Here is a 15,529-nt window from a genome sequence, read left to right as displayed (position 1 = left end):
GCACATCAAAGTGAAGAGATAGCCCACAGAATGGGAGAATATATTTGCAAAATATCTATCTGACAAGAGATTAATAACCAGAGTATATATATGTATAAGCTCAACTCAGCAACCAAGAAAATAATCTGACTTAGAAATTGACAAAAGATCTAAATATACATATCTCAAAAGAAGACATACAAGTGTCCACTGTGCCTGGCCTTTAAATTATATATGTGTATTTTTTCTTAATAAATTAAAAAACTATACTAATTAATCAATAGCTTTTTGGCTAACAGATATAGATATCAATCCAATAGAATAAAGGGTTCAGAAATTTACCCATACAAATGTGGCCAATTGATTTTTGACAAAGGTACAAAACAGTTCAATGAAGAAAGGATATCCATTTTAATAAATGGCATTAAAACTATTGGACATTCATATGTAAAAATAAAATTTGAACTAAACTTCACATCTTATAAAATATATTTAGGTCATAGACTTAAATGTGAAATGGAAAACTATAAATCTTAGAAAATATGGGAGAGAAATTTTTATAATCTTAAGCAAAGAATTCTTAGACAAGACATAAATAGCATGAACAATTAAAGAAAAAATTAAGTGGACTTCATCAAAATTAAAAACTGTTGGTCTGTTAAAGATAGTTAAGAAAATGAAAACAGAAGCTAAAGAGTGGGAGAAAACATTTATAAATAATACATCCAACAAATTATTTTTGTTCAGAATAATTAGAGATTTTTTATAACTCAATATTAAGAAAACTACAATTTTAATATTTATAAAACTCTTATAACTAATTGACAAGCCTAGCAAGGTTTCAAGGTACAAGAATGATACAAAAATCAATCATATTTCTATATGCTAGCAACAAATATGTGGAAACCAAAATAAAAAATGCGATGTAAGGCTGGGAATGGTGGCTCATACCTGTCATCCTAGCACTCTGAGAGGCTAAGGTAGGAGGATACCTTGAGGTCAGGAGTTTGAAATCAGCCTTAGCAAAAATGAGATGTTATCTCCACTAAAAATGGAAAAAAATTAGCTCAGTGTGGTAGTGCAGGATCTGTAGTCCCAGTTACTTGGGAGGCTGAGGCAGGAGGATCACTGAAGTCCAGGAGTTTGATGTTGCAGTAAGCAATGATGACGATACTGTACTCTAGCCAGAGTGACAGAGTGAGATTCTATCTCAAAAATATATATGTAATTTATAATAGCTTCAAAAATCTAAACACTTAGTATTAATCTAGTAAAACATTCAGACTTTGAATACTGAAAAGATATCAAATGTTCATGAATTAAATCAAAGGAGATCTGAATAAATTGAGATCCGTAGAGAATTCATGGATTGGAAGATCTAAGTTAATAAATATGTTAGTTCTCTCCAAGGTGATACATATATTTAACACTATCAATAACAATATCCTAGCACAATTTTTAGTAGATAATCTCATTCTTAAATTTGTATGGAAATGCAATGAAGCTAAAATATCTAAAGTAATTTCAAAAAATAAGTTAAAACTTATTACATAGCTACAGTAATCAAGACAGTATGATGTCCTTGGAAGGATAGACACATAGATCAAGGGAATTGAATATAGAATCCATTAATAGATCCGTACAAGTATGAAAAAACTATGCAAAAGCAGTTCAATGGAGGAAAGATAGTCTGTTCTACAAATGGTGCTGGACATCCATAGGTAAAAAAAGTGAACTTCACATAATCTTCATACCTTATACAAAAATAAATTTAAAATATATCAGGGATTTAAATGTAAATGTATAAAAACTTTAAAAGAAAAATAGAAGTACATCTTAGGACCTAGCAGTAGGTGAAGAGATCTTAAACATGACAATAGATCATGATCCAGGAAAGAAAAGAAATTGATAATTTGGAGTTAAAAACATTTTGTTTTGAAAAATCCTGTTAAGAGGATGAGAAGACAAGCCATAGACTGGGAATGACATTTGAAAGTCATATATTTAAGAAAGAACTCATATTAAGAACACTCGAAATTCAACTGTGTGAATTTGTTGCTTGTAACATGTGCAAGAGGCATGAAGAGACATTTCAGAAAAAAAGAGAATCAAATAGCCAAAAAAGTACATCAAAAGATACATCATTTGCCATTAGAGAAATACAAATGAAAGCCACAATGAGATACATATTTATTATAATGGCTAAAATAAAAAAGTAGTTCTAAAACCAAGTGACGGCAAGGATGCCGAGAAACTGAATTTCTCACACATTAGCTTAGCCAATCTGTAAAATATTTTGACAGATTCTTATAAAACTGAACATGCATTTAGCATGCAATCCAGCAATTACTCCCTTGGGCATTTTTCCCAGATAGATGACAACTTACATTTACAGAAAAACTGGTACATAAATGTTCATAGCAGCTTTATTTGTTATAGCCCCAAACAAGAAACAACTCCAATGTCTTTCAGTGGGTCATTGGTTAAATAAACTCTGGCACATCCATACAATGGAATACCACTCAGCAATAAAAAGGAAGAAAATATTGATGCATGTGACAACTTGGGTGGATCTCGGAGACAGTAGTTTTAGCGAAAAAGGAAAATTGCAAAGCCTGGATATTTTGTATATGTTTCCTGTTATATTCTAGAAATGGCAAAAATATTGAGTTGAAGTACAGATTAGTGGTTACTAAGGGACAAGAACAGAGGATGAGGAATTGGTGAGATTAGAAGGCAGTAGCGTGAAGGAGTTTCCTCGTGAAGATGGAGTAATTCTGTATCTTGATTTGTTGTCTGTTACACGAACTTGGATACACACACATACACAAATGCATGTAAAAACTGGTGAAACATGAAGAAAGTCGATAGTCTGGCTAATAGTACTGTAGTAGTGTCAGTTTCTGGTTTTTATATTATACAGTAGTTATATAAGATATTACCAATGGAGGAAGCTGGCTGAAGCTTCCATAGAACTCTATGTCCTATTTTGCAACTTCTTGTAAGTTTTTAATTATTTCAGAGAAAAAGTTAAAAAACATTGAGCAAAAGAAGCCAGACACAAAATAATGGGCAAAAATCTCAAATAGATGCTTCATCGGTGAAGTTATGAGGCTCACACACAGCACATGAAATGGTGGCCAACATCATTATCCATCATTATCCATCAGGGAAATATAGAACCATGGTGTGATACCACTCCATACCTGTTAGAATGACTGTAATAAAAAAATAGTGACAATACTGAATGATGGCTCTGATCAAGCTAGAAATCTTACTCATTGCTGGTGGAATGCAAAAGCAAAAAATGCTACTTAGGAAAGCAGTTTGGCATTTTCCTATAAGCATATACTTACAGGGGACCTAGCAATCTCGCTTCTAGGTATTTATTCTAGAAGAATGAAGATTTATGTTCATGGTAAAAGATGTTCAGGAATAATCATAGTAGCTTTGTTTGTAAAACGAGAGATAATCCAAATTTCTTTTGCTAGATGAATGGCTAAAAAACTCCTTGATAGGTTCATACAGTGGAATACTACTCAGTATGTTAAGTAATGATTATGTGCTAAGGAGGATAAATGAATCAAGGAGAGATAATGGGAGCTGTTGGAATTTAGGAGGGTGGCCAGGGAAAGGTGCAACTGAGAGAGTAGTTTTATAGTAAAGACTTGAGTGAAGGCGGGGGCCCCAAAGTCATCTTTTCACAGGAAGAAATTATGAGGGAGAGGGAACAGCAAGGGCAAAGCTCTGAAGTAAAGATACGTCTGGAGATTTCAGGCAGTGCGAGGCCAGGAAGACAAGAGCCAAGTGAGCAATGGAGCAGGAGGGAGCAGATGAGGACAGAGAAGTAATAGGTCAAGGGGCAGATTTGCTGGATGAATGTGTCAAGGAATTGATAGAAAAACAATCATCATTCTTCTGCATTATACATTAACATTTTATCATCTCTATTTGGAGAGAAAATCCCTTTTGTATCTAGCTGGATCCATTTGTCTACAGTTTAATGTTGTTGTTTTAGCTTGGCCACATTTCAAATGGAGTCACTACTCCTTAGTTGGTCTTCATCGTCATTTAATAACCAATTGAAGTTGGTTATGAAATTGTCTCTCAGTTTTTAAATCGCTTCTCTCCATCTTAGCGTGGAAGTCTGTTTTCATCTTTGTCATTCTTTTTTCTGAACTCTTTGATGATTCCTGTTGGGGGGCCTAACGCAGCCACACACAAACCCTTTTCCCCTCCTCAAACAAAGACACAAAAGATCTGGCTAGCCCCACCTTCTAGAAGTTCACCACAAAAGACCCTAACCTGACAGGCAACCTGTGCAATGTGCCCAACCCCAGGGCCCCATATGAAAATGGTCTCTCACAGGCCCCCGGACTCAGACTCCATCTTTGTACTGCCCAGGCAGGTCACTCCTCCCTTTCAATAAAGCTGGCCTGAACATCTCCTCTGCAGCCGCCTCTCTGGGCACCACCATTAACACCTTTCAATTCTCCAATCCCTCTTCTGTTATGCAGTCCTGGATTGCACTTGCAATTTTATTAGGAATCTGACTTGAGTTGTACCTGGGGGCCATGTATACACACATACATAGGAAATATGTAGCTAAATGTACCTTTATAAAATATTCCTTACAAAATTTTACCAAATATTTCTCTACATGTTGATGTAAAATATGAGTTTGTTAAAGTTTCTTGTGTATGGCAACTTTGGGGAAACCCCGTATATTCTCCTCCAAGTTTAAAAAATACGAAATTGAAGTTCACCCATTTTCGGTTATAAACAAAAGTGTAAACTTTTCTGATAAAAGGAATATTTGACCAGTTTTAGAGATAGTTATATTTTTTTGAACACTCAGCTCTTGAAACTGCTACTTGGTGTGAATACTGTTCACTATTTCTCTAATTTGAACTTTTGAGGGGGAGAAAATTAGTTTTCTTTTTTTTTCTCTACTCTCCTCGCAGCCTTAATGCTGAATATTTTTAAATTTTGTATACATGGAACTCCCTAAACATGGTTGAAGAAAAATTAAAACCATCAGGGACAATCCAAATTGCAAATCTTTTTCAGATGTTGCAGGAAAAAAAACAGTTTTAGCATATGAATAATGACGTGCAATATGGAAACCATTTATTTCACTAAGGGCTAAAACATGTATCAGGAAGATAAAATTCTACTTTCCCAACTTCTGTAGCTGGAACAAAGTCTTGAATGAGCTGATGGGCATTTTTTTCATTGCTAAGGAAGGCGGGTGGGGGGAGGGAGACCGTTTTCTTGGCAGTAGTAGATAGGAAACCAAGAAATTAAGTATCCCCACACTGAAAGAGAAGGGAGGTCCGTACAGATCCAGTTAGTGCATTTATCTCCCTGTCTTCAGACTGACCCATGCTGAATAGATGCCAGACAGATAAAAGTCTATCTTAAGGGCAGATTTCTTTTTCCAGGAAGAAATTCTCAATGGGAGGAGCATTACTCATTCATCACTGAATAAGCACAACAGGATGGCTGCTTTAAAGGGAACATTGTCTGTTTTGGTATTCTATCAAGTAAACTTTGTAGATTAATTTTCATTAACTGCCAACAGAAAAGGCAAGTGTGAACATATAAATTCTAGCTAATATCTTATATGTGCATGTATATATCTCTGTGTGTGTGCGTGTGTGTTTGTTTATGCAAGAACTATGTAGGACTCACAGGCCTCACCTTACCTCTAGGAACAGGAGGGCTTATTGTTCTGGGATGTGATTTGGGGGAATCTTATAACCTTGAAACACCTTTACAACTCCAGAGTTGATGCTTGAAATTCCAATCAGCCCTTTGTTTCTTTAGGGTAAGGATTTTTTTCCTCACTTAATTGCTGCCTCCTCAGTTATCACTGAAAGCTTATCTACATTTTCACCTAATTGTGAAAGAATTAGATATGACTTCCCAGTTTTGATAGGGAGAGATACGAAAGAGAAGGATGTGCGAAACACAAACTTGGAACAGTTGCAGAATGGGGAGAGTGGGCCCTAAATGTTACCTGTGTCTCGAAGTGGATCCACTTGATCAGAGCATCACTGCCTACTAAGTACATTACATAACTTTCACTCCATTCGTTTCCTGGGAAAAGTGGGCATATAAATTCATGTGTGTACACAAACCTATCTTTATACATATGTGTACATATAATCCCTATTTTACATTGGAAAATCGATACGGGAAAAATTGCAAAAAGGCTTGAAAGTAGATGTCAGTGATAGACAAGGCTTCGTCCACCGCACTTCCTGGTTATCTGAGTGTGTGGAACTCTGTGCCTTTGAGCTGTTCTACAAGTCTCTACGTTACATGTAACTGATAGCAATGCAAATGGTACCTGAACGTTATGTGTCTCTAGCTGTGCATATTCTGTCATGGAAAAAGGTAACCTTACATTGATTTGTAAATTCATTGTAGCATTTCTCATTCAACTATACAGTTTGAATTCTCTTTTGAACTCATTGAAACATTATACTACTTTTCTCATTAATACAATAAAATTTTTGACAAATGATCATTATATAATTGTATGAAAGATTTGATTTTACCTCTTAAAAATCATCCTTAACAGTTTTGCATTAGTCAGAGTTCTCCAAGGAAATAGAACCCACAGGATGTGTGTGTGTGTGTGTACAGAGAAAAAACAGAGAGAGATTTTTGAGGAATTGGCTCACACAATTGTGGAGGCTTGGTCAATCCAAATTCTCATGAGGTAGACAGGCAGGCTGGAGACTTAGAGAAGCATTTCAGTTAGCATCCCCATGAAGTGTAATGGCTAAGTTCCTTCTTGGTTGACGGAGGCCAGACTTTCTTCTTGTAAAGCTTTTAACTGATTGGAGGATGCCCACACATGTTATGGAGGACCATACATTTTACTCAAAATCCACTGATTTGAATATTAATTTAAAAAGTTAATCTCATCTAAAAACACCTTCACAGAAACATCCAGAATAGTGTTTGATTAAGTAACTGGGCACCATGGCTCAGCCAAGATGACATATAAAATTAGTCATAGTAAATTTATTAATAATTTTGGTTTAATCGTTCATTAATATTCCTTTGTGTTGTTACAAAAGCAGAGTAATATACTCTTTTGTTATTATTTTTAATATGTCCGTGATCAGGGGATTACATTTTTTTAATGAGTAGATACACAGCTGATAAAAATGTTGAAATCATGTAATGGAAAAAATGAGCCAAAGTTAGAACTTATGTCTTATTTTATAATATAACTTTTCCATAAAGTCCGTATTAAAATGCCAATCAGGGGTTTTTATGATTTGTGAAATGTATATGATGCTGAAATAGGACAGATTCTAATTCTAAATATTTATATGAAACTACTTCTAGCTATTTCAAAGATCATTACCAACACTATGTGTACTGTAACGGAAACTCAGGGGAGCTCTCTCAGAAATTATTTAGAATTTACCAATTACTTTGAGTGAGTTTTTTGTGTGTGGAGCCCAGGACTGAAGTAGACTCATCTGTAAACTTTCAGATACTTTTTTCTATGAAAGGCTTTAGAAAACCAGCCTGGAGTTCTTCAATAGCTGTATTCTTATCTCCTGGTGACATTTTATCATAAAAGTAACCCAGGCGTGGTTAGTGGCCCTCAAGAGAGTAAAGTTTGCCAGTAATAGCTGCATATAAATAGTCAATTATATAGAAGGGATGGTTCAAATGGATTCTTCCCAGGAGGAATAAACTTTGAGATGAGAAAAGAACAATGCCTACATATTCTTTGTATGAGAAATTGAGAAGTGGCCCTCAAAGCAATATCAAGCTGGCCTCTCAAGAGCTTGCTACTTGCTATAAATTGCCTAAAATTTTAAATGTTAATATATGTGTCACATTTTGGGACTCCTTCTTCATGCATTGAATAGCTAATAGCTGTATTAGTAAAGAAAGAAGATATGTTCTAAATTGTGGGGAAAATTATACTAATCTTCCTCATATGCCAGATTTGTATTTATTGCTTCATTTATATGTGCAAAACACTACACAGATGGATTTATGGGGATTGTAAGCCTTCTTTTTTTTACTAGTCTTATGTAGTAAATTTAAGAAAATCATATGAATGCATTTTATTTAGAAATGGAAATAAACTGGTCCTATAGAGCAGTGGGTCTCAAAATTCACAATCATTTGGAAGGTGTGTTTAAACACGGATATGTGGGCCCTACGAACAGTTTTTATGATTCAGCAGGTCTGGGGTGGGGCATGAAATTTGGAATTTTAACAAGATCCCAGGTGATTCTGATGGTATTGGTTCTGGGAGCACACTTTGAGAACCAGGACTAAGGACTGAACACATTCAGCATTGTGCACTGTTGGCCTGAGAGAAATTCTCCCAAAGACAAATACATTCCCCTCTTTATAAAAAGATCTCATATAGGGGTGGCGCCTGTGGCTCAAAGGAGTAGGGTGCTGGCCCCATATACCCAAGGTGGTGGGTTCAAACCTGGCCCTGGCCAAAAACTGCAAAAAAAAAAAGATCTCATATGGGAAGGGAAATAGTTATTTAGGTTATTAATGCAAGATGATAAGTTATTATCCTTCTTAGATAAGTTTTTAAATTTTCAACTTGAAAGTTTAGGCTTGATCTCTCCTTGTCACCAAATAATGATGCTCAAAGAAAAATCACAGTGTTAAACTACTTTTTGAACCCAAGCCATTCGACATATATTTATCCACAAGTGATAACTATTTTAAATATACTCCAAATATGCATAGGTGTAAATTAGACATTTATTTTGTATATAATATATACACATATATGTACATTATTGTATGTGTTATATATGTATGCATATATAAATATACATATGTGTGCATTACTATATATGTAATATAGATTATTAATTTTATGTGTCAGCTGGACTAGGGATTTGCCCAGGTAGTTGGTTAAAAATTATTTCTGGGTGCGTCAGTGAGGGTGTTTCCAGAAGACATTAACATTTGAATTCACAGACTGAGTAACACAGATTGCCTTCCCCAGAACGAGTGAGTCTGCTTCAATCATTTGAAGGCCTGAAGAGAACAAAAAGGCAGAGGAAGGAAGAATTCTTGCTCTTTGCCTGACTGAATTGGGACGTTAGTCTTCTCTAGCCCTAGACTGGGATGGCCACCACCAACTCCCCTGGTTCTCAGGCCTTCAGGCTTGGACAGAAACTACACTGCTTGCTGTCTTGGGCTTGCAGATGGCAGATTGTAGCTTAACTTCCATAGTCATTTCAGCCAATTCCTAGATCTCTTTGTACGTGCATTAATATATACATACATATATGTGTGTATATACTATTGGTTCTATTCCCATAGTAAACTCTGACTAATTTAAATATACATTTGCTATACATGAGAATGTGTATATACTGACTGTCCCCAGCTTAATGATGGTTAAAATTATGATTTTTTGACTTTACAAGGGTGTGAAACCATCACATTCAACATAATGCACAGTATTTAATAAATTGCATGAGATATTCAACACGTGATTATATTTGTGTTCTATGATATTTCCGAACTATAGGTTAATGTATATATGTTCTGAACATGTTTAAGGTAGGCTATGCTATGCTATGATCTTTGGTACATTAGTTGCATTAAATGCATTTTCTACTTAAGATATTTATTTTCAACTTCCGATAGGGTTCACTGGGAGGTAACCCCGTAGCAAACTGAGGAGCATCTGTATATTTTTAAATAATGTTTAAAGGTGAGCTGTAGTTGCCTTCAGCCTAGGACCTTGCTATTAAAGCATAGTCCTCATATCATCCTCATCATAATCTAGGAAATACATAATCCCAAACCCTACCCCAGATCTATGAAATCCAAATCTGCATTTTAACAAGATCTCTAGGTGATTCATTTTCACATAAAATCAAACTGAGAATATCTGACATTCTTCTTACTAAAGTATCACAAGAATAGAAAAGTATCCAATGTACTCAATATTGATACGAAGCCAGTAGACAATTGAATACCCATATAAGAGAAAAACTCAGTTCATTCAAGTTGGGGGAGGAGAGGGAGAGGAGAAAGGAGGAAGATTGGTGTGCTCCCACCTAATGGGCACAATGTAAGGGTATATGGCACACCTCCTGGGTGTGGGACACAACTACAAGGGGCACTTAACAAATGCCAAACATTGTAACCTAATCGTTTGTACCCTGATATTAATTTGAAAATTTAAAAAAGAATAATTTCTTAAGAAATAAAACCAGTGACTTCAATGAAGAAGCTGAAACTTTTTGAAGGCAATGAGAAACACCTGTGGATTGGAAGGCAGGCTGGAGGAATCAGACTTAATGAGGTGTTACGGTTGGGAGGCAGGGAAGAGCTGAGCTGTTGACCATTCTGACTTTGGTCATGCTGAGTTTTTCTATTTGTGTAAGAGAAACCCATTAATTACATAGCCTTAGATTCTAAACAACAGGGAGAAAAATCAATTAGAACACCTTGGAGAGTGAGAGAGAATTGGGAAACATTCATTATCAGATAGCCAGCATTTCTTGAGAGGGAAGATTAGGTATGACCTCTCCATGTCACTGAGTAATGATGGTCAAAAAATAATCATGGGAAAACTACTGCTTGTACCCAAGCCATTTGACACTTCAAAAAAAAGAAAAAAATCTACAGGTAGTAACCATCCTAAATATGCCTTGGTATTTTTAAGAAAAAAAAAAAAAAGGGCAAACTAGTCAGTACAAATAAGAGGTAAACAAGTTCAGCAGAACTCTTTTGTCATTTGTTTTTGCCACTATTTCTTATGTTCTTTTGGGTTCTGAATTAAATATGGATCTTCCAGTAAGAGTAAATAGAAATAATGTCTTTTGTTGTGTTATTTGAGATTTGAGTTCAGAGTAGCTTATTTTCATGCATCTTGGGAAAATTACTAGAATAAATCTTTTATAAATCTTTGGTGCAACAAAGGCAGTCTCCTCTAATTACCATCTTTCCTCCCCTGCACTCCTACAGCCTTTTATCCATCCTGTAGTTGAATGGATCCTTTAAAAACATAAATTATAATATATTACACCTTTGTCCAAAACCCTCTGGGTATATTCCATCACACTTAGAATAGAATCTGGAATCCTTATTGTGCCCTCCAAGGTCATTTTCTGGTTGCCGGATCCCTCTGCCGTCAGTCTTGCTATTCCCTTCCCACACGCTCTCCTTGTTCTCCTTGATTGATAAGTATGTCAAGATCTTAGGGCCTTTGCCCATGCTTCCCTCACACAGCTCCCTTCTTCAAATCTTCTGGGTTTCTACTTCAATCATCTCTGTGATGGGACTTTTCTAACCATCCAATATGTAGTTGTACCCCTCAATACTTTTGTCATTCTCATATACACTGTTAGCTTTCTTCATCTTGACACTGTAGGAAATAATAATTTGTGTACTTGTTGTCTCTCTCACACTAGAAAAACCTCCATCTGTTTTGCTTCCCACTCTATTTCTATGCCTGGCATATAAGAAAGGTTCAATAAATATTTATTGAGTGAATTATATAATCTAGTCAACTAATCCTTCTGTTCAAGCATCCATATGATTTCTTTTTTGACATACCTTAGCTCAATGAATATATTTACGTAATAGGTTTTTGTTTCCCCTTCTGTTTGAGAAAATGGCCACAGGGAGAAAACTACTATTTACTTATTGCATGTTCTTCAACATTGTACATTTATAATTTCATTATTTTTATTCACAGCAATTTTGTAAATGAGTCGTTATTGACTTCATTGTATAAATGACTAAGTGGAGATATTGAGAGTTTAAATGATTTATCCAAATTCATGGAGCCAATGAATGGTGGCATTCTGTAGATTAAGAGACATCACAAACAGAGTGAAAGATAATCCACAGATCAAAAAAAATGTTAGCAACCCATATAATTGATGAAAGATTAATATGGATAAGAAATACAGGAAACTTACAAATAGAAAACTAGAAAAAAGAAAGCCCAATAGAAAATGGAATAAAGACTATGAACAGGCAATTTGCAAAAGAAGAGTTCTGATTGGTTGATAACAGATGATATTTCACCTGGCTGGTAATCAGAAAACTGTAAATTAAAACTACAAGCTATCATTTCACACTCATCAGATCAGTGGAAGTTAGCTTAACAATTCTACTTGTGGGGAAATAGGAATGCACATATTAAATTACTGCTGGGAGTGTAAATTGGTTAAACCACTTTAAAGAGGTATGGATAATCTCTAGCAAAGATAAAATGAGCATTCTGTATGACCATCAATTGCACTTCTTGGTATGTATCAAGGGGTGATATTGAAAATATTTAATAACTTCTATCAGGGGTGCTAACCAATCAGAACAAACATAAGCTGTAAATGATTGGCATGGTCATATGTGTCTATTTCACTTGACTGCCAGTCCTGTATGTTCCTGAGGGAAACTCCTGCATACATGCATGAGGAAATTAATATAAGAACATTCACTACAGCATTTCTTGTAATAGCAAAAAACCCTGCACACTCTATGCATAGAGTAATGGATAAATTTATTGTCAGATAGCCATGGAATGGCATAGTATTCAGTAACTTGAATGAATGTACCATACCTGTATAAAGCAGATTTGATAAATTTCACTATATAATGAGCAAAGAAACCATTTATGTAACATTTAAAATATGAAATATCATTTTTTTTGCGTATAAGCACATGTGTAAGTTGTAAACATAGAAAGTATACATAGAGAGGAAGTATACCAACTTTAGGAGAGTAATTGCCTTCAGAGTGCAAGGGAGGGAAATAGCATCAGGTAGGAGGATTTAGTACTCTCTATAATCTTTAATTTAACAAAGTAAGGCCTAAAACAAATATGAAAATATATTAACACTTCTAAATTTGGATATAGACATCTTTTTTTAAATTTGTGTATGTTGCATTACTTTGATAAAACGAGCATAAATAACATGGTGGCACTTGTATAGGACCTGTATCTCTACTCTCAAAGGCAGAGAGCTTTTCACTTTCTCGGCTGCAGTAGAGAGACCTAGTCCTATTTTATAGTAGTTCTCTTATAAGTAGTGTCAGGAATGTGATTAGACACCAGCGTCACTGTGGTTAGTTGTTTAGTGGTCATATCCCAGGAGGGCCCTGATTTATGTCAGGCCATGTGATCCAAGGAGTATAGGAGGGTCAGATTGTGGGACTGCTGGAAAAATAATGAATACTTTCTTCGAACAGTAGAGTCAGATTAATCAGGGCTTAGGTGCTAGATTGGGATATGTATACTTGCCAGAGACACCATACTTCAGAAGTTTTGTTACCACTCTAAACATGGGACTTTGTGCATGCACAGTTCCTCATTTTGCTACTGCTAGGTAAGGCTTATGGAGAACTTTTTGCCATCCTGTGTCCTCGCTTCTAGGTTTTTCACAGGAACATGAGTCTTTCATTTAGTACTGGCTAGAGCTCAACAAGTCCCATGGTTGGCCATGAAAACCTACAAGATTAGGTTTCTGCATAAACAATTGGCCTTAACTCTAGTGATAGAGATCATTGGCCCTGGGTATCTAAGTATGAAAAACCAGCAATCTGGCCCATTTCTTTTTATCTTTTATACAAAATTATGATTGAGATAGGAACTTCTAGGGTTGAGAGTTGCAATTGACAGATCTATATAAACCCTTCAACTCCTAGCCCTATCATAATACCTGGTATTGTTGAATATCCAAAAAAAATTATAGGAGCCATCTATATGATAGCAAAAAAAAAAAAATCCATGAAAAAAATTGCATGAAACATTTCCTTTGGACTAGCCAATTCTGTCTTTGAATGATTATTCTCCCAATTGTTCAGTAGAAATTTAACCCATGGTTTATTTTCCTTCTCTTCCAAGTTCTTTGAACTTCATTTAATATTTTGTACAATCTGTGCACTCTAAGATATTTTCTGAAGCAGCCAATGTGATTAATATTTATCCAGTTTTCTACATTAGCTACTTAAATATTAGCATAGAATGCTGATATATTGAGACACCAAATCAAAGATAAATGAACAGGAAATGATGAATTAGATATGTAGTAAATAAGAAAAGAATTCTATATTTTAGAAAGTTATCCTAATTCAATTTCTTTGTGGTTTAGGTTGATATGAAAAAGAGATAGTCCCAAGAAATATCTTTCTCTTATCTAAATCATAAATGTAAAGCTTAACATGTATTTTTAGAGCTAAAATGTAAATATTTAAATATGATAATGATGGTAATGAAACTAAGTTTCATGTAAAAGTGCTTTGGGGGCAGATAAATTTAAGTGATATGAGTTGTCTTATTTTAGGTCAGCTTCAGATTTTATAAATGGGAGATGATGATGATATAAGTATTGTGAATACTGTCCTTGGAAAATGGCTCTTACTCTTCATTAGAAGTAGATATTGCTTGTTCAGATGATCTTATGACAGTTTCTAAAAAGAATGGGATGGATAAAATATGTGATAAAATAAATAGTTCTGTAGATAGTATGAAAATTCTCATATTTCAAAGAAATGCTAAAAAAGAACTTTATGTCTACATGACAACCGTAAGTGATAACAGAATCCATAATATGGTAATATATATGAGCTTTCTTTATAAGTAAAAAAAAATTAATACTACAGCTTTAATGGTCCCCTTTTCCTGAAGTTTACCTTTCCTTAAACAGAGGGATGGGGTCCTAGCAACTACTGTTTATGTTAAATGGCCCTGTTACCACCAGTCCTCCCACCCACAACATGTGATTGGCCCGAGAGTGGTCTATGATCCAAATGGGACCAATTAGATCCTCTCTTACAGAGATATAAACTTGGAGCTGAGATATCCTAGCTCAATCTAGGTTGATGGCATGAACCGATGTAATGATGATCAGGGAGCTATGAAATCAGCCATATTCCCCTATGTGTCTGAAGAAACAAACAGTAAAAGGCAGTTCCTGATGGGAAAAGAATGGAGCAGACAGAGAAAAGGAGAGGTCAAGAACATATATGTTCGATAGATAGACCCAAGCAAGTGTCCTTTCCATGCAAACAAATCCCAAAACAAAATTATCGTGTTTTTGAAGTTCTTTTATGATACATTAACCTTTATAGTTTATAGTTTGTGAGAGTGACAACTACATGGAATTGGCCTTCTTATTATCACCATTTCCTCTTACTATTTTCTCTTGTTTTAAAAACCCATTAAGTGTAATATTAAATTTTTTATGCTGGATACTTTATATGTATATCATTTAGTCTTCATGAAATACAAATTAAAATCACCATCCATATTTTATAGCTGAGTAAACCAAGACTTAGCACCTTTATAGAAATTGCCCAAACTCACATAACTGATTGCAAGTGGTCAAACTGAAATTCAGAGGCAAGTCTTTCTGACTCCGGAGATGACACCCTTAACTATTATGTTATGCTTAAATTTGGAGGCAGCAACTGGTATCTTCCAAAAAAGAGAGGGGTAAATCTTTGCCCCTCATGTACATGAGCAGAAACTTCAGCTTATAGTGCATAAATGAAGGACGTTTGTGCTCTG

Source organism: Nycticebus coucang, chromosome X (genome assembly GCF_027406575.1).
Source record: "Nycticebus coucang isolate mNycCou1 chromosome X, mNycCou1.pri, whole genome shotgun sequence".
In the NCBI taxonomy this organism is placed as follows: domain Eukaryota; kingdom Metazoa; phylum Chordata; class Mammalia; order Primates; family Lorisidae; genus Nycticebus; species Nycticebus coucang.
Note: the sequence above shows the minus strand (reverse complement) of the source record.